This window comes from Lepidochelys kempii, chromosome 7 (assembly GCF_965140265.1).
Source record: "Lepidochelys kempii isolate rLepKem1 chromosome 7, rLepKem1.hap2, whole genome shotgun sequence".
Taxonomy (NCBI): Eukaryota; Metazoa; Chordata; order Testudines; family Cheloniidae; genus Lepidochelys; species Lepidochelys kempii.
Genome location: NC_133262.1, coordinates 39970360 through 39990012, shown reverse-complemented (window position 1 = coordinate 39990012; position 19653 = coordinate 39970360). Strand labels below are relative to the sequence as shown.

General features: G+C 52.6%; 1 protein-coding gene across 9 annotated transcripts in view; it reads left to right on the top strand.

The window, feature by feature from the left end:
* The window catches only part of SLC6A11 (solute carrier family 6 member 11), a 279091-nt gene that overhangs the window by 226020 nt on the left and 33418 nt on the right, over window positions 1–19653 (top strand). The gene's annotated exons all lie outside the window — the stretch shown is intronic.

The following is a 19653-nucleotide window of genomic DNA, read 5'->3' as shown; positions in this document are numbered from 1 at the left end:
CTGATTTCCAGATGGACAACTGAGGAATAGAGATGCTAGGTGGCTTGTCCATGCTCGTACTAGAGGGCTATGTCAGAGCAGGAAATTGAGCCCCAGTCTCCTGAGTCCTAGCTTAGCAACCTAACCAGTGGGCCATCCTTCCTTCCTTCAGCTCTTTTTGTTAGCCTCATTCATGGTTACTGGCTTCCATATCCACTGTGACAGGGTCGGGCCAGATGGCTACAGGAGAGTGATAGAAGGCAGATATATTAGCCGCAGGTTAAGTAGGTCCATTTTTCCCTGGGTAAGGTAACAGGGAAGGTTTTTTTTTTTTTTTTTTTTTTTTTTTTTTGAACCAGAAAGGAAATTTATTTGTAACAATTACAAAGAATACAAAAGGATAAAGAAAAACTTAGCAACAAAACAACGCAATCAGAAGGTATACAACAGCTTTCAGGAGGGAGAGGTGTTCAGGTTAGCCCAGGCCCAGAGCGGGGGGGCTTCCTCGACACTCGTGGTCTTCCACCCTCCTGAGTTACCTGGTGGCCTAGAGCGGGGGGGGTTCCTCGACACTCGTGGTCTTCCACCCTCTCGAGTTACCTAGTGCCGCGCCCAGGGTCACTGACCCTCCCTCTCCTGAGAGTGCCCAACAAGATGGGCACGGCTGCGGGGTGGGTGGTTGGGAGGGAGGGGGGTACACCCATGTATTATAGGACCCCTCCTAGAAGACAGTAATAATGGTATTCACAGCAACTAACGGCTGTGGCCGGCGGCTCTCGCTCTTTCCCTCATTCAGAGGGTCAGACGGAGGGAACCGGACGGGGTCACCGAGCAGAGAACCCCGGACAGCGCCCACCGCTCCTCGAAGGTGTCAAGGGAGTCGGTGGACGCTGCCCAGAGGAACTCCGCCCGGATACGTGAATGTACTGAGAGTCGGAAAACGGCCTCACAATCGCAGGACGCCTCATGAGCCAACCTCCGCTCTCTGGTCTTATAAATGGCTGTTTTAGCCAAGGCTAGGAGGAGGCTAACCAGGAGATCCCGCGACTTGGTGGGGCCACGGATGGGGAGTGAATAGATAAAGAGGTGGGGGGAAAAATGAAGCCAAAAGCGCAAAAGAATATTTGTGAGGAGCCGAAAAAGAGGCTGCAATCTGGCACACTCTAAATAGACGTGCGCCAGGGTTTCCCTCATGTTGCAAAAAGGGCAAGTCTCCGGAAGGGAGGTAAAACGCGTCAAAAACACGCCCGTGCTCACAGCCCCGTGAAGGAGCCGCCAACTGATGTCCCCGACGGGCCTCGGGACCAAGGTGGAGTACAGGCTGGCCCACCGAGGTTGCTCACCCTCCAAAGGTGGTAAGAGATCTCGCCACTTCGTATCGGGGCGGGACACCAGGGTGCGGGCATGAAGGGTATGGAGTGTGAGTGTATATAAATATTGCCGTGATGCAACTTGAAAACCGACCGGTTGCAGTTCATGCAGCCGGCTTGCAGTGAAAGGATGAGGGGTGTGTTGGGATCGGCAGGGTAGGGGCCCGATGGAAAGGTCCGGCGGGCCTGGGGTAAGGGATGGGCGGGGTGCGCCCTCGCACAAGGCTCGGCTAACATAAGCCCGAGCGGCGGGGGTCAGAGCGGCCTCCACCTCCTGAAGCACGCGCCGGGGGGTGCGAAGGCTGGAGAGCCCCATGCGTCGAGCGAGCGTCAGGGGATCCAGCCAGTCCCCCCGGTCGTAGTCCAGGAGGTCCCCGACCCTCGTAACTCCCGCCAGGACCAACCTCTGGCGCACCGTGCGGGACTCCGCCGCCTGCACACAAAGTTGGGGGTTGTGTAGCAGGGGCTCCGTGAGGAGATCTGCCCCCACGATGGCCGCCACGGACCTGGTCGTTGAAAACAGTTTCCAGGCCCGGAGGAGGTCCTGGTAGAAATCCGGCAGCCCGGAGAGGTCTCGCGGAAAACCTCTCGGGCAAAGATAAAAGAGCTGTCGGTCATATCGGAGCCCATGGAAACGGCGTAAAAAGGCATGCGCCAATATGCTCCACGTCGAACTACCTGCACTATAAAGGAGCCTCTGCAGGGCCTGGAGGCGGAAAACGCGGACCTGAGTGTACAGACACTTCAGGTTCTGCCCTCCTTCCTTCAGGGGCAAGTGGAGAACTCCAACAGGGGCCCAGTGCAATCCTGACCAAAAGAACTCCAGAATCAATCTCCGGAGGTGGGACAGGAAACCCGGGGCCGGGGTTAGGGTGTTGAGCCGGTACCAGAGTGTGGACAGGACTAGTTGGTTAAGCACCAGTGCTCTCCCCCGAAGGGAGAGACATCGGAGTAGCCTCGTCCATTTCCTGATCCGCTCAATCACGCCGCCTTCCAAATTTTGCCAGTTCTCCGGCGGAGAAGGGTGCGTGGCAGAAAGGTAAACGCCGAGATAGAGCAGAGGGCCGGCACTCCACCGGATGGTCTGAAGCGCGGGTGGGAGGGAGCTCACCTGCCGCCAGCCCCCCACCGCCAAGCCAGAGCTCTTGACCCAGTTGACTCGGGCGGAGGAGGCTGCCGAAAAGATGGCTTGGCAGGCCTCCACTCGCGCCAAGTCGCCCGGGTCCTGGACCACGAGGAGGACGTCATCGGCGTACGCCGACAGGACCAGCCGCAGCTCCGGCTCCCGCAGCACCAACCCCGTCAACCTCCTGCGGAGGAGACAGAGGAAAGGCTCGATCGCCAGAGCGTACAGCTGGCCTGAGAGGGGACACCCCTGCCGCACCCCTCGCCCGAAGCTGGCCGGTTCGGTCAGGGTCCAGTTGAGCCTAACCAGACACTCCGCGGAGGCGTACAGCACCCGGAGAAAACTCACAAACTGAGGTCCGAATCCAAACGCTCGCAGGGTGCTCAGGAGGTACCCATGATCTACCCTATCGAAAGCCTTCTCTTGATCGAGAGACAGGAGGGCGAACGACAAACCGTCTCTCCGCCCGAGTTCCAAAAGGTCTCGGACTAAAAAGAGGTTGTCGAAAATGCTGCGACCCGGGACAGTATAGGTCTGGTCTGGGTGAATCACGTCCGCCATCACGGACCCTAGCCGCAGCGAGATTGCTTTCGCTACGATTTTGTAATCCGTGTTAAGGAGTGAGAGGGGACGCCAGTTTCGTAAGTCGCGGAGGTCCCCCCTCTTCGGCAGCAAGGCGAGCACCGCTCGTCTGCACGAGAGAGGGAGGACCCCGCCCTGCAAGGACTCAGCCCAGACAGCGACTAGGTCTGGGCCAAGGATGTCCCAGAACGCGCGGTAAAACTCCACGGTCAGCCCGTCCATGCCCGGAGATTTATTGGTGGGCATGCGACGGAGGGCTTCCGAGAACTCGGCCAGGGTGAGAGGCAGCTCTAGCCGGTCTCGGTCGCCCACGCTGACCGTGGGGAGTTCCTCCCAGAGCACCCCGCAAGCGCCAGGATCGGTCGGATCCGGGGAGAAAAGGTTCGCGTAGAAGTCACGGGCCCTCCCACACATCTCCTCCGGATCCGTGAGGGGGGTGCCGTCGTCCGCTAGAAGGCAGGTGACGTGTTTTTTGGCCCCCCTCGTTTTCTCCAGGGCGTAGAAGAAGCGGGAGCCGCGATCCATCTCCTGAAGGAGGCGGATGCGGGACCGGACAAAGGCACCTCGGGCCCGGTGGTCCTCGAGGGCTCGAAGTTCCTCCCGCTTCTCCCGGCACGCTCCGCAGAGGGACGGGTCCCCGGGGCTGGCGGCCAGGCGCCTCTCCAGCTCTAAGACCTCCCGTTCCAACTGCTCTATCGCTGCATTTCTCCGTCGGCTGGTGCCCCGAGTGTAGTTGCGGCAGAAGAGCTTGGCACGTACCTTCCCTAAATCCCACCAGCGCCGCACCGAGGGAAAGGCACGCCACTGTTCCCGCCAGGCCAGCCAAAACTCCCGGAAGGACATCACAAAGCTCTCGTCCTCCAACAGGCTGTTGTTAAAATGCCAGTAAGCCGGCCCCGGTCCCTCTGCACGGAGGGAGACCGTGACGGCAACCAAATGATGGTCGGAAAAAGGGGCCGGCCGAATGGTGGAGGAGTGGGCCTGTGAAAGATGGAGACGGGATAGATAAATACGGTCTAACCGAGAGCGGTGTGACCGACGGGCCTCCACCCGAACGAAGGTAAACGTGGAAGTATCATCTGGGTGATGGTCACGCCAGACGTCCACTAGGGAGTGACAGTCGACTATGTCTCGGAGAATGGTCGCGGCGGCCGGGCTCGGCTCGGCCCCCGAGCGGTCCCGCTCCTCGAGGGTGGTGTTAAAGTCCCCTCCCAGGATCAGGCACTCGTGTGGATCTAGGGTGTCAAGAAATTCGGACACCTGCTGGTAGAATTGCGGCCGCTGTGAACTCACTTGCGGGGCATAGATATTAACAAAATTGACCACGAGCCCCTCCAGACGAACTCGGAGGTGCAACAAGTGGCCCGGCACGGCCTCAGTGACTCCTAGCACCTCGGGCCGCAGGGTGGGGGAGAACAGGGTCGCCACTCCAGCTTGCCAAGCCGTGCAGTGGCTGAAGTATACCCCGTCCCCCCACTCCAGCCGCCACCTATCCTCGGCGGTTGGGTCCGTGTGGGTCTCCTGCAGGAAAACCACAGAGTACCCCCCCTCCCGAAGGTAGGAGAGCACCTGGGACCTGCGGAGAGCCATCCTACAGCCCCTGGTGTTCAGGGTTACAATGATGAGAGGTGTCATGCGGAGGGCTGGGGGGGTGGGGAGTTCTCAGTGGTGGGGGTACTCATGGCCCCCGGCGGGTCGCGTAGCAACCCGTGTCCCATCCCGTGAGTAAGTAACTCTTTCCGGAAGCTGCGGGCCCGCTCGTAGGCCGCGGCACCGCCCTTCCCTTGCCCTCTACCCTCCCTCATAAGGGCTCTCGCGGCCCGAAGGAGTCGATCAAAGTCCCCCCAGTGCTGGAGAGCCAGCTGTGCCCTATCGCGGGCACCACGGCATCGTTTCAAGAACTCCCGTAGTGCATGCTGCAGCTCATGGGGGGGTAGGGTTACAAGTCCCAGAGCAGTCCCTGGTGGGGCTTTTGATACAGCTTCGTGGTCCGCTAAGGCGGGTAGGCAGGGTGCGGACCGCCGACGGGGTGTCTGGCAGGCTGGGGTTATTAACTCCATCTCGTGCCTTGGGGCGGACGGGGACGGCAGGGGGAAAGGTGCAACTCCTGGGGAGTCGCAACTAGAAAACGTAAAGACTGCTCCCTGGGGGGAATCTGCAAAAGGCGGAAAAAAAATAACCCCAGGGGCGGCGGTAGCCTTGCAGGAGGAGGGAAACTGAACCGGAATAGGGGTGGGGGCAGGGGCAGAGGTAAGGCCCTGGGCTTCAGGAGGCGAGCAGCAAAAAGAAGGTGCCTCCCGAGCAGGGTCGGGGGTTAAGGGGCAAGGGAGGGGGCTCCGAGGAATGCTAGGTACTGGCTCCGGGGTGATCGTGGCAGCCATGGCCTCAGGTGGTAAACCACTTTCCGTGGGGTGCTCACCCGGAAAGGCAGTCAGGGGGAAAGAACATGGGGAGAGGGGGCCTGGGGTGAGATTGCCCAAATCGAGGCCGGCCGGCAGTAAGTCATCCCCTCCCTGGGTGACCGGGGTCAAATCCAGGGCTTCAATCTCTGCGTACACAGAGGAGAGGCCAACTCCCACCACCCCAGGGGCCTCTCCGCTAGGGCCCGCCTCGGCGGTCACGTCGGGGTTCATTGGGAGTTCAGGTGGTATCTGGTTAGAAGGGGCTTCCCCCGGGGCTTCGGAGGGGAGGGTCCCCCGCGGAGGGGGGATTCCACCCTCCAATGCTGGTCTATCTTCACCTCCCGACACCAGTGAATGGATCTCACTCGTGGCCGAGGCGGGAGGCTCAAGGTCGGTACCTCCCTTCCTGGTCTTCCGGGGGGCTTCCGCGTCAGATGAATGCAGCGGAGCTCGAGCCCTCCGCTTGCCTCGCTTCCCCTGGACTACAGTCCAGCCCTCCATGGCGTCGTCCAGGGGTTGAGTAGCAGGGGACGGAGCGGGGCGCGGAGGCAGAGGTTCAGGGGTTTGGGGGGGTAGCGGCAAGGCAACATTAGGGGCGGGGGGTTCTCCTTGGGGCGAGCCCTCTCCTGCACCCGGTAAAAGCTTTGCCACACCCCCCTCCATAGGCTCTGCCGAGGTGGTTACGGCAAGAGTGGGACTCCCGTGGTCGCCCGGGCGTTGTTGGAGGGGTGCCTCTTGGGCCCGGACGGGGGCAGCGGTGGATCGGGTGGGAGGGGGGGTGGTGTCGGGTGCCGGGTGGTCAGGGGTGTCGGCAACAACAGGGCCGATATCCCGCCGGGTCTCGGGGGTCTCAGGTGCCCCTCTCCCCCGGGCCAAAGGGCAGTCCCTGCGGACATGCCCTGCCGAGCGGCAGAGGTAGCACCGGGCCTCTCCGGTGGAATAAAAGACCCTATAGCGGGCTCCCTGGTAGGGAACTAGGAAGGACCCCTCGAGCGCCTCTCCGTCACGCACCCCCGCCGGCAGTAAAATCTGCACTTGCCGGCGGAACGATAGGACGTGACGGAGGGCGGGGTCCTTGCAGCCTAACGGGAGAGGGCTAATAACAGAAACAAGCTTCCCCAGGGCAGAAAGAGCAGGTAACAGGGCAACATTAGGTAAAAAGGGAGGAACGGAGGTGAGGACGAAGCGAACGCCCAGATCTTCTAGCGGTTCCAGGGGGAGAAACACCCCCCCCACCACTAGGCCCTTCTCCACCGCCTCCTGGGCGGCAGCCTCCGAGGCCAGAAAGAGAACGACCTTCCCATACATCTTGGAGGCCGCCACAATGGCCATGGGTCCTACCACTTTCGCCAACGCCTGCACGTATGCCTCCACGTGGGGCGAGGCGGGTACTAGGAGGCAACGAACACCGTGCTTCCTGGTCAGGGCGGGAAGAGGGCCCCGACTACTAGTAATGGCAGCGGAGGCAGTGGGAGGGCGAGATGAGGAGGCGGCAGGTGAGGGGGGGCCCGTCGCCACCCGGGCATACGTCCTGGGGGCCGGGGGAGGGATGGTCGCAGAGCTGGTGGAGGGAACAGCTGGGAGGGGTGCCGCAATCGATGACGAGGCCACTGTGGTGGGGGCGGCCTCTGCCACGGAGGGTCCAGCGGCATTAGCGGGGCCCTTCCCTTTTGGCCCGCTTCGATTTTTCCGTCTAACTGGGGGGGGGTTCCTAGAATCTAGTGGGGCAGGAACCAGAGCAGCAGTAGTAATCGCCCCGGTGCCTCCCACTGCCGATGCCCCAGCGGGGGCGGTGGCAGGGGTTCTAACAATGGAGGCGGTGGGGAAATCTTGAGGGGTGGGCAGGAGGGTAGATGGGGAAGGGGCAACCAATTTCGGTGGAGGGGCCTTGCGTCCCTCCTTCTCTGCCATTGTAAGCAGGGAGAGACAGGGAAACACTGGGAGGGGGGGGGGCAAAAATCGGGGTCCGGTAGTAGGGGTAGGCTATGGGGTAAACAATCCGGGGGGGGGTGGGGGGGGGACAACCCACCACAAGTGTCCAAAGAGTCTCGCTTGGTTGGTTGTTATGCCTGGTCCAAAAGGCAAAGTCCAAAGCAAACAGCTGGATCCGAAGGCAGATGGCAGATTGCCAGCAGGGACGAAGCAGCGGGGGCCGTGATAGTTGTAATAGTGGTGGGGGGGGTTGGGGGCACCGATGGACCTGGGGGTAGCTCCCTGCTACACCCCTGTGCCGCCGCAGGCGCAGCTGAAATGCAGTCAACTCCCCCCCCCGAGGGTAGAAATTCAAAAGAAATCCCTCAGTCTTACGGCCTCTCTCCACGATGATTCATAGCTGCCCGGGAGTTCTCCGGCCTCTGGCGTCTGCTACAGCTGTTGGCTCTGTCCCAAGGCTCTCGGAAAAAGTCCAGGCAAAAAGCAAAACAGCTGGGTCTGGGGGGGTCCACTCCCCTCTCCGGACAGCAGGTTGGCAGTCCTCCCCCCCTCCTCCGGGGGTTTCAAGTAAGCAAGGAGCAAAGTCCAAAAGCAGGCATCGGGGGGGGGGGGGGGGGGGGGTGCTGGCAACCGGCCAGCACACTGACGCAGCTCAAAAAAACGAAAAAAAACAAAACCAAAAAAACAAAGCGTCCGGCCCAAACGCGGGGGGGGAAACTAAGCAAAAGGAAAAGTATGAAAAATCCGGGCCGGGGGGCTTTAGGAAAGAAAGGAAAGCAAATAGCTCAGGAGCGAGTGAAGAACGATTCCGGCTCCTTAACAGGGAAGGTTCCAGAACAATCAGGAACTTTTTGGAAACAAGGCAGACAGGCTGATTAGAACACCTGCAGCCAATCAAGAAGCTGCTAGAATCAATTAAGGCAGGCTAATCATAGCACCTGCATTTAAAAAGGAGCTCACTTCAGTTTGTGATGTGCGTGCGAGGAGCTGGGAACAAGAGGTGCAAGAAGCTGAGAGTGAGAAGGCGTACTGCTGGAAGACTGAGAAGTACAAACATTATCAGACATCAGGAGGAAGGTCCTGTGGTGAGAATAAAGAAGGTGTTGGGAGGAGGACATGGAGAAGTAGCCCAGGGAGTTTTAGCTGTCACGCAGCTCTTACAGGAGCCACTGTAGACCGCTGCAATCCACAGGGCCCTGGGCTGGAACCCGGAGTAGAGGGCAGGCCCAGGTTCCCACCATCCCCACATCCCTCCATCTCCCAACTCCTAGTCAGACACAGGAGGAGTTGACCTGGACTGTGGGTTCACGAAAACGGCCAAACAGAGGGCTGCCGTGAATCTCCGAGGCAAGCAAATCCGCCAATAAGCGCAAGACCCACCAAGGTAGAGGAGGAACTTTGTCATACCACACAAATCCATTCTTGGTACTTCTTTAAAATTTACAAACTGAGCACAAACTACAGAATGCTTAGCTTCCAGAAACAGGTCCCCAGAGTGGAAACTTTGTTACCCATCCTCAAGTCGTCTTGCCTCTGTGGCTGGCAGAGCAGAGCAGTTTATTTAACTCTTCAGCAGAAGCGAGTAATTCCTATAATGCCCTTGCATTGCATAACGAAATGTCCTTCAATATAAAATTTTGTCTTGAGGAAATGCTCATAATTCACAGTTTGAACTACTACACTTTGCTTTAGATTTAACAGCGTAGTAAGGTTTCTAGAGGCAGATTACTCCATCATTTCCAATATACACCATTTTCCCTCAGTTTATTGCCTCATTGTTTAGAGTGGGTTATTGATTGATTGAACACACAGAAAAGTTAAACAGAAATCAAAGTCGTTTGAAAGGTCACTAGGGTAGTGGCAAAGAAGACTATTTGTGACAAGAAAAGGGCTAAAGTGTGAAATGGCCCTGGGTATGGTTTGGAAATGCAGCATAGAACTGTTACATCATTAAGGATCCATTGAATTTACAGCCATGAACGTGTGTGATCAATGCCTACCTGTACCAATCAGGGGTATTTTTCTGATCCTATACATTTTTAGTATGAAACACGTAATTCATAAAGATAATCTCTGGAGGTCAGAGAGAAAGTAGCCAATGGGAGGAAGAGCCCATATCTCACAATCTAACTGATTTGTCTATCTTGGGGAACTTGGATAACCACTGCCAGTGGCCTTTTGAATAAGAAATGGAGTTTTATAATCCCAACAAATTTGGTATTATAATTTATACTAGGACAGTGATAAAATAACTGATGGCCCGATCATCCATTAATTTACACAGGAGTTAATCAGGAGTAACCTCAATGAAGCTAATGGTGTGTAAATGAGGGGAGGATCAGGCTCCTACACTGTGGTTTCATATTAGGGTCTTGAATGTCTAGTAGGCTAAGTTACCCCAATCAGTTCTCACCTTCTCATGGGTAGGCTTCACTTTAACGACTCCTGACCCTGGCAGTGAGAAAGGGAAAATGGTCCAATTCACACTACACCTGCTCTGTACCTGTAGAGGTGGCCCATAATTTCGCAGTGTCCCTAGCAACTAGATTCTAGGAGAAATGCCTTGCAATTAAGGATGCAGGTTTCTCATGTCAGTAAAAAATCATGGGAAGCATAATCCTGTTTATCTGTGACTCTTTTGTGTCTGTGACTCCCCACACAATGGCAGCTCCTGTGGGGCTGGGTCCAGCTTTCTGCTTCAGACGTTTTGATCAGGTGTGTGGGGTTGCAGTGCCATGTATGACGAAGGGGTGGTGGGACCCAAAGTGAGAGCTTCGAGTTCCCTCACAACCCCAGGGCCCAGCCCCAGGAGCCACCGCTGCCCGGGTTGAGTGTGGGGAAGGTTTGCTCTTCGCCCCCGTCCCTCCAGCTCCTCTCCTCAGCAGGCTGGGATTCGGGTTGCTATGCAGAGTCGGTGCCCCCTAGAGTTGTTAGGGGATTTTTTAATCAAAAATCTTGGCTCGGTCATTAAACCTGTGACTTTTACTAAATTTACAATGGCTGCACCGTGATTTTTTATTTTAAAAAGTGTAATGATAAATCTGCAGCCCTATTTATGATTGTGTGGCCTCATCCACCCAGCCCCTTTGCACTGGAGTAAGCCGCCCGTGGCATGACACATTTTACATTGGTACGTCATGTCTAAATTAGAGGTTAACACTAATGCACCTACACTGGTGTAACCCTCTTGCATTCCCCCAAAAAGTGAAGACAAGCCCTGTGTGCCTTAGCATACTATTGCTGGGGAACCACTGGGTGTGTGGTGTCACTGTCATGACAAGGTAGCATTTTACACCCACTTTGCCCAGGGGTAAATGACTGCACAGTAGCAATGGGGAGATTATGAGTGGCACTGACCAGTTTCAAATAGACCCGGCCTGTTGACAAGTGGAAGGATGGTGGGTGGCATCTGTGCTCCTCAAAGGCAAGGAGATGAGTGGAGATAATGGGGGACTATCGGGACTCCATGTAGGATTCAGTGGACCTCTTCAGACAAGGGCCAAGAGAATGCTTAGCAGCACTCTCCATTCTTCAGTATGTGGAGTAGCTGATAGGTGCATGTCTTGAATTATTCAGATGATTTAAAACACTCTCATTTGGGATCACTTGAAGCTTTCATACAAATTTGATGGTTTCTTTTAATTTAAAATCACTTTGGATTTCAGTGGAGCACTGATGCCTTCCAGGCAAAGACATGGATAAAAATTGAAGGAAGAATTAGATAAACTTAAAAAGAAAAGGAGTACTTGTGGCACCTTAGAGACTAACCAATTTATTTGAGCATAAGCTTTCGTGAGCTACAGCTCACTTCATCGGATGCATACTGTGGAAAGAGTAGAAGGTCTTTTTATACTCTCACTCTCCTGCTGGCAACCTTAGATAAACTTGCTTCCAGTATAGGCTTGTTTTAAAATTTGTTGGCTGCACAAATACTAATTCCAGGCCAAAAACAAAACAGTCATTGAGCTGGATTCAAATTTTACATGTCTATTGATTTCTTTGGAGGAAAAGGAGGAAGGAATTAAAGAGGCTGTTGGAGTTCTCAAAACTCATTTGCATGAGGCTGAAAATTCAAATTTAAGGTTACACTGGGACAGGAGCACTTACTGGGTCCCTGATGAACAAAGGGTTAACACAATTCATGGTTGCCCTGCTACTACTTTGTGACAGTTATGTTGGTGCACAACAGCCCAAAAACAGCTTCATGGGGATGACCCCAGTACAGAGGCCTACCTGACCAGGTACAGAGCTAGCCCTGGCCCCTACCCTTTTTCCTCCTACAAGAGCCCCTGGTACAGAGGATGTACCAGGACATGGCAGGGAGCAGGTGGAGAAAGAGGGCATGGAGGTATAGCTTGGCCAGTCCTGTGCCTTAAGTTATTCCCCAGCTGCCACAAGGGGAACTTAGTCAATTGGAAAAAGAGGGACTGACCTAACTAGTGCTGGGGGCTGGAAGCTCCAGAACTGGGTGTAGGGACTGGAGCTTTGGTGGTGAGGCCTAATGGTTAGAGTCAGGAGCCTGGAACCAGAGCAGGGTGCCAAGTTGAAAGTCAGAACTGGATTCAGCATCAGGGAGAGGGTGTAGGACCTGGAGTAATGCAGGAACCAGGAACACACCAGGGCCTGGGATAAGGAGGACAGGAACCAGGAACATGCTGTGAGGCAGGGCTCAGGAGTCAGACAAGTAGGCAGGGTCCATACTACCAACCAGCCAGGGATTCCTCTAGTTGCTCAGACAACTTGCTGTACCTCTTTCTGGTTTACTTAGAGCTTTCCAGCCAATTGGGTGTGGATTTCCAGCTTTATGGGTGCAGCCCTTTGCAAGCTGGAGCTTCACTGGCCTCCTCCTCCAGTCATTCGGATGAGTAGCTGGGTGGTGGCTGTGGTCTGAGCACTGCCTGGGGACCTGTGGGCCCATGTTTGAGACCTACAGTCCCTCACATCACCCCATCCCCTAACATTCCCTCTGGGCACTAGTGAGCCAGGTTCTCCAGGGTGTTTTTTGTGGAAGGCATTTACCAGAACAGGAGTGTGAATATTCTCTATCAGTTCACAGGAGCACTCTCCAGGACTGTAGCCCTTCCGAACATAAGAACAGCCATACTGTCTTAGACCAATGGTCCATCTAGCCCAGTATCCTGTCTTCCAACTGTAGCCAATGCCACATGCTTCAGAGGGAGTGAACAGAAGAAGGCAATCAAGTGGTCCATCCCCTGTTGTCCACTCCCAACTTCTGGCAGTCAGAGTCTAAGGACACCCACCGCATGGGGTTGCATCCCTGATCATCTTGCCTAATAGCCATTGATGGACCTATCCTCCATGAACTTATCTGATTTGTTTTAGAATCCCTTTATAGTTTTTGCCTGGGAATGAGTTTCACAGGTTGACTGCATTGTGTGAAGAAGTACTTCCTTTTGTTTGTTTTAAACTTGCTGCCTATAAATTTCATTGGGTGACCTCTGGTTTTTATATTATCTGAAGGAGTAAATTACACTTCCTTATTTACTTTCTCCACACCATTCATGATTTTCCAGACCTCTATCATATCTCCCCTTAGTCATCTCTTTTCCAAGCTGAAAAGTTCCAGTGTTTTTAATCTCTCCTCATCTGAAGACTGTTCCATACCCTTTGAAACTATAATAAATAACAGAATTATCAGACACATAGGTGAACATGATTGGTTGGGGGGAAGAGCCAACACTGCTTCTGTAAAGGGAAATCATACCTCACCAATCTATTATAATTCTTTTAGGGGGTCAACAAACATGTGGTCAAGGGGATATAGAGTAACTGGACTCAGAAAGCCTTTGACAAGGTATTTCACCAAAGGCTCTTAAGCAAAGTAAGCAGCCATGGGATAAGAGGGACAGTCCTCTTATGTATCAGTAACTGGTTAAATGACAGGGAACAAAGGGTCAGAATAAATGGTCAGTTTTCACACTGGAGAGAGGTTAATAGTGGTGTCCCCCAAGGATCTGTACTGAGACCAGTGCTGTTCAACATATTCATAAATGAACTGGAAAAAGGGGTAAACAGTGAGCTGGCAAAATTTGTAGACATTACAAAATTACTCAAGATAGTTAAGTCCAAAACAGACTGCTAAGAGTTACAAAGGGATCTCACAAAACCAGGTGGCTGGGCAACAAAATGGCAGATGAAATTCAATGTAACTAAATGCAAAGTAATGCACATTGGAAAATGTAATCCCAACTATGCATATAAGATGATGGGGTCTACATTAGCTGTTACTACTCAAGAAAGAGACCTTGGAGTCATTGTGGATAGTTCTCTGAAAATATCCACTCAACATGCAGCAGCAGTCAAAAAAGCAAACAGAATGTTGGGAATAATGAAAAAAGGGATAGATAATAAAACAGAAAATAGCATATTGCCTCTATATAAATCCATGGTACGCCCACATCTTGAATATTGCATGCAGAAGTGGTCGCCCCATCTCAAAAAAGATATATTGGAATTGGAAAAGGTTCAGAAAAGGACAACAAAAGTGATTAGGGGGATGGAACGGCTCCCATATGAGGAGAGATTAATGAAAATCAGACTTTTCAGCTTGGAAAAGAAATGACGAAGGGGGGATATGACAGAGGTTTACAAAATCATGACTGGTGTGGAGAAAGTAAACAAGGAAATGTTATTTATTCCTTCTCATAACACAAGAAATATGGGGTCACCAAATGAAATTAATTGACAGCAGATTTAAAATGAACAAAAGGAAGTATTTTTTCATACAACGCACAGTCAACCCATGGAACTCCTTAGGATGTAGTGAAGGCAAAGACTATAACAGGGTTCAAAAAAGAACTAGATAAGTTCATGGAGGAGAGGGCCATCAATCCATCAATGGTTATTAGCTGGTGTGGACTGGGATGGTGTCCCTAGCCTCTGTTTGGCAGAAGCTGGGAATGGGCGACAGGTGATGGATCACTTGATGATTACCTGTTCTGTTCATTCCCTCTGAAGCACCTGGCATTGGCCACTGTCGGAAGACGAGGATAGTGGGCTAGATGGACCTTTGGTCTGACCCAGGATGGCTGTTCTTATGTATCAGTGCAGTGAGAGAATGGTTCCTGAATGTGTGGCTTCAGGAGTGATATGTAGAAAACTAGGTGTGTTCAGTGAGAATGGGGCAAGTCTAGTTCAAAGGTGACTGGGTTAATTTGCTGGCAAACTTGGTAGGGGCTAAGGAACTGGTAATCAATTTACGAGGTGGCCTGTTCGTGTGTTGGTTTTTCATCAAGAGCCAGACTCTCCTGTTGTTGGCAATCCACATATTGTTTGTAGCTCTTCTGGGCATCCTCCAGGTGAACTTTTAGGTCATCTTGGTTTTAATGTCTCTGTTTTATCCAGTCCAAGGCTGTGGGTAGCTCTGGGTAGAACTGAGGGTAGAACCTGTAGTTTTAAAAAAACGGGCTTTGCCCCATAGACGCATGTTCTGTGTTATTGTGCATAAACTCTACATGAGATAGCAGCCAGGATCAGTCATTCTGGTGGAAGTCTATGTAGCATCAAATATAGTGCTCCAGGAATAGGTTGGTTCTCTCTGTCTGACCATTTGTCTGAGGGTATTAGACAGAGAAGAGGCAGGAACAGATACCTACAATCCAAAGAGTTTCTCACCAGAAATGGGATAAATTGTGCATTGGGGCTGGAGGCAATGGGCTCTGGGAGGCCATGGAGGCAGACCAATTCATCCACCCAGAGCAAGGTGGAGAGTAGGCCAATGCAGGGGATGAAGTGTACCATCTTTGCGAGGTGGTCCACTACTGTTAGAATGGTCATGAACCCACTGGACTTGAGTAGTTCTACTACTAAATCTAAGGCAATGACTGTCCAGGGGCCAGGTGGAGTCTCAAGGGGTTGCTGGAGTCCAAGGGGTTTTCTGTGTGGCACCTTGGAGCGGCCACACACATTGCTAGAAGCCACATAGGCCTGCACTGTGGCCCACGTGAAAGGCCACCAGAAAACACAAGAGATGAGGTGCTGAGTTTTAAAGTGGCCAAAATGTTCTGCCGAGGAGAATCATGACATGCTACAGGCTGTAGTCCTTGGAGGCCCAGGGGGACATATGTATGCTCAGTTACCCCATCTTAGCTAAAATGGGATTCCTTAATTATGGATTCCTGCTCAATGGAGGGATCTCATGGGCCAAGGCTGATTGCATGAGGGTGAGCAGATCTTGGCAGGGAGCCACTCACACCCAGAAAGTTTTGAGGCTTGAGGATGCAGAAGATTTTTGGGTTTGAGTCCTTTAGGTCAGTGTAATATTCATGCTGTGTTGCTCCAATTGTACTTCAGTATAACGCCATTGATTTCAGTGCCGTTACAGTGGCACAAAACTTGAGCAATGTAACTGTGAATCAGAACAAATACATCTGTTGTGTTTGGTTAGTGCTCCTGTGGAGCTGAGGAAATGGGATATATGTAGCTTTGGGGTTTTTTTCATGTCTTTTTGATCCACCCACCACCTCTGTCCATGTCACATAAGCTACTTAATATCTCCGCTCAGTCCTAAGAGTTTTGTATACCTGAATATGGCAGCATGTGTTACGTGACAATGTAATAAGACTTAGATTTGCAACTTTAAATTCAGGGAATTCTTCAGAATGACTGTTTGTTTCCCAAATGTGGTCAAATGTGCCTGAGACACTCAATAAAAGGTGGTCAGATACTATGATGATAGGCTTGGTAGGAAAGCATAGATAGATTAAATCTAAACACAAAGCCGAAGGTTAATGTTTCCAATGTCAGGGGTGGCAGGTTTGTAGAAATTTTGGTGGTGCCCAGAACCTGCCCCCCGAAACTCTGCTCCCCACCTGCCTAAGGCTCTGGGAGGGAGTTTGGGTGGAGGAAGGAGGTCTGGGGTCCAGGCCCTGGGCTGGGGCAGGGTATTGGGATGCAGGCTCTGGGAGGGAGTTTGGATGCAGAAGGGGTGAGAGGTTGGGTTCTGGGAGGGAGTTTGAGTGGGGGAGGGGGTCTGGGGTACAGGCTCTGGGTTGGAGTTTGGGTGCTGGGTGCAGGCTCCGGGCTGGGGCAGGGGGTGAGGGGTGCAGGCTTTGGGATGGAGTTTGGGTGTAGGCTCTGGGCTGGGGCAAGGGGTGGGGGTGCAGGAGGGGTTGAAGGGTGCAGGCTCTGGTAGGGAGTGCAGAGGGCCGGGGTGCAGGCTCTGGGAGGGAGTTTGGGTGCAGGCTCTGCGCTGGGGGTTTAGGAGGGGATGAGGGGTGCAGGCTCTGGGAGGGAGTTTGGGGATAGGAGGGGGTGCTGAGGGAGGGGGTGCAGGAGTGAGGGCTGTGAGATGGGGCTGGGGATGAGGGGTTTGGAGTGTGGGAGGGGGCTCAGGGCTAGGACAGAGGGTTGGGGGTAGGGTGGGGCTGGGGATGAAGGGTTCATGATGCAGGAGGGGGCTCAGGGCTGGGGCAGAGGGTTAGGGTGCAGGGGAGATGAGGGCTCTGGCTGGGGGTGCGGACTCGGGGGTGGGGCAGGGATGGGGATGAGTTTGGGGTGCAGGCAGGCTGCCCCCAGGGCTGGGGCCAGAGGGGAGGACTCCCCCCAGCCCTCTCCCCACTGGGAGCAGTGAGCTCTGCTGAGGGGGGAGGGCCCCTTCTCCCCCACTCCACCCGGAGCACATTCACCCCCACCACTGCCACTGCACATGCTCCTAGGGCCCCTCTCAGGTCCAGGAAGCCCCCTCACCTCCCCTGTGGTGGGTGCTGGTGGGGGGAGGGCTGCCATCACATGGGGCTTCCTCCCCTGCTGCTGCCCCTCACTGTAGCCTGCCTTGGGGTGAGGGATGTGGCTGCCCCTTGCCCAGCGTGGGGAAGGAGCAGTGATTGCGGGAAGTGGGGCCCTCTGTGCTGGTGGAGGGTCCCTCCGGAAAAGGGAAGGGTCCGAGGTGGAAGGGCAGGGTAAGGGCAGCCTGCCCTGCCACAATGGAATGGGGGGCACTAGGACCATGCGGCAGCAGTTGATGCCAGGAGCCAGCAGAGTGGAGACAGCATGGTGCTGCGGGGGAGAGGCAGGGATGGGGCCCCTGGGAGGCACGCGGGGGGCAGCAGAAGGGGCCAGGGGAGAGACCAGGCCCCGAACATTGGTGGAGCCAGGCCTCTGGGCCCTGAATATTGCTGGAGCCCGAACACTACGGGCCCATATAACTCGCTGTCCCGTCCAATGTATATGTATAGACAATCAGGCTTACTAACTAGATTGAGTGTCCAATTAGTTCCTTTCTCATTTTTTAGATTCAGGGAAGATGTGCATTGATTAAAGATAGGTGTGTGTTTTGTTTTATGGTAGTTCTGTGGGCTGTATTCTACATAGTACAAGTTATGATCCAGATGAAGAAGAACTGGAAAGTCCTCCAGTTGGGACCTTGGCCCAGATCCACAGCTGATGGAACTTTACATTTGCAATCTCGTGAAAATTGATTTCCATTGCTGAGGATCTAGCCCATTATGTTTCTTGTTTGTATGTAAAGCAGCACAAATACTTATGACTTCTTAGGATATATAATAAACAATAATAATCCAAGTGCAAAAGTGTTCTTTAGTCTTGAAGATGAAATATATTTTGAGAAATGTATTCCAAGTACTTCTTGTTAATTAAATAAATTGATTTTTTCCCTTTTGGAGGAATTCCTCTTGGGGGAATTCCCCCAAATGTCATCTTTATTTCTTCCATCCTCCACCAAAGGCTGTGCACTGAGTTACCTTTTCCCTCCAGGTGAGAGAGCCTAGACTGGGCTCTCTCCAGAGTGATCAACTCAGTGTCTGAGTAAACTGAAAAGAATTGCTTGTGAAGTGCCCCTTCAGTCTGCACACTTCCAAGTATGCACAGTACACAGTGCTCCCACCCTGGAGACAGAAGCCGAGAGAAACTGCTTTTCAGTGTATTCCTTCTTTGATTTCTTTGAAAAGTATCAAACAGTTCCAGTGGCAATTACTGATTTTCTGAGCCAGTACCTGGGGGCATAATACCACCATTCACAATGTATGACTGGATGGCTTTCTATAAACACAGGCATGTACACAATATTAAAAATAAATGAATAACAAGGTAGAATTCAAGTGATTGTCAGAACCAATTTGAAAAAAGTCCACTCAGCCTGATGTCGAGATGGTGTTAGAGAGGCCAGGCGTGAAAGGCAGTGTTGCCCAGTGGAGATAGACTCAGGCAGGGGGCCAGGGCAGCGGGGTTCTATTCCTAGCTCTGACATAGACTTGCGGTGTGATGTTGGACAAGCCACCCTCTCTGTGCTTCTGTTTTCCCATCTCTAAAATGGGGACGCTAATATTTATTCACCTTTGTACCATGCTTTGAGATTTATGGCTCAGAGGCAATACCTAAGCACTTAGTGTTATCTATTGCTGCAATTAAATACAGGATAGTCTATGAAACAGACATCAGGAAATATGGAGAGATTATCAAAGTAACCATAAACCTGAAGACTGATCCGTGAGGAATGATGGTAGGATAAAAATCTTTGAGAAAAAGGAAAGAAGAGAGATTGGCAAATAAGTTTTGGAGAGATTGGCAAATAAGTTTTGATATATTTGTTGTATGTGATTAAATAAACTCCAGGGCTTGGAGAACGTATACTAATTATTTCAGTGGTTTCAGGAAGGCCCCTTGAAACTGTGAGAAAGTTGTGTGGCATTAATTATGCAGAAACGAAACCTTTTAGACATTTATCTGGGTCATCTGTGCTTGTAGAAGGCCTGCTTTTCAGATCCCTATAGTGCTGAGAAAATCAGGAGAAGGCAGAGGTCTGGCAGAGATTCTGGCTTGCCATGTGTGCATTGATCTTTGAGGATCCTAATTCACTTTCAGTCAGAAATGTTAGGCTAGTAGATTCTCAACTACATAACCATTTCTCACAGGAAATGACTCTTAAAAGAGTGGATGTCATGATAAGTCATATCTGCCTTAGCACTCATCAAGGCTAAAGCGCTATCTGAAAATAGGGTGAACAAGGTTTCTCAGCTGAGCTTTCAGCAAATATAACACATTTTCCCAAAGGATTTTCTCTCTTTTAAATGTGGTTTACTATTGTGACATTTCACATGTTAGTGAAATATTTCCCTACATCACCCCATTAAAAACCTCAGCTCTGATATTGAGGGATCACATATAGGGTGTGAGAGAACAGATCACTCTCTAGGCTCATTCCATCCCTAGATTTTTCTGAGGCTGCCAAGAAGGGCCTCAGTGGTGATTTTTGTGATGAGGACATCTAAGAAACAGATTTGAT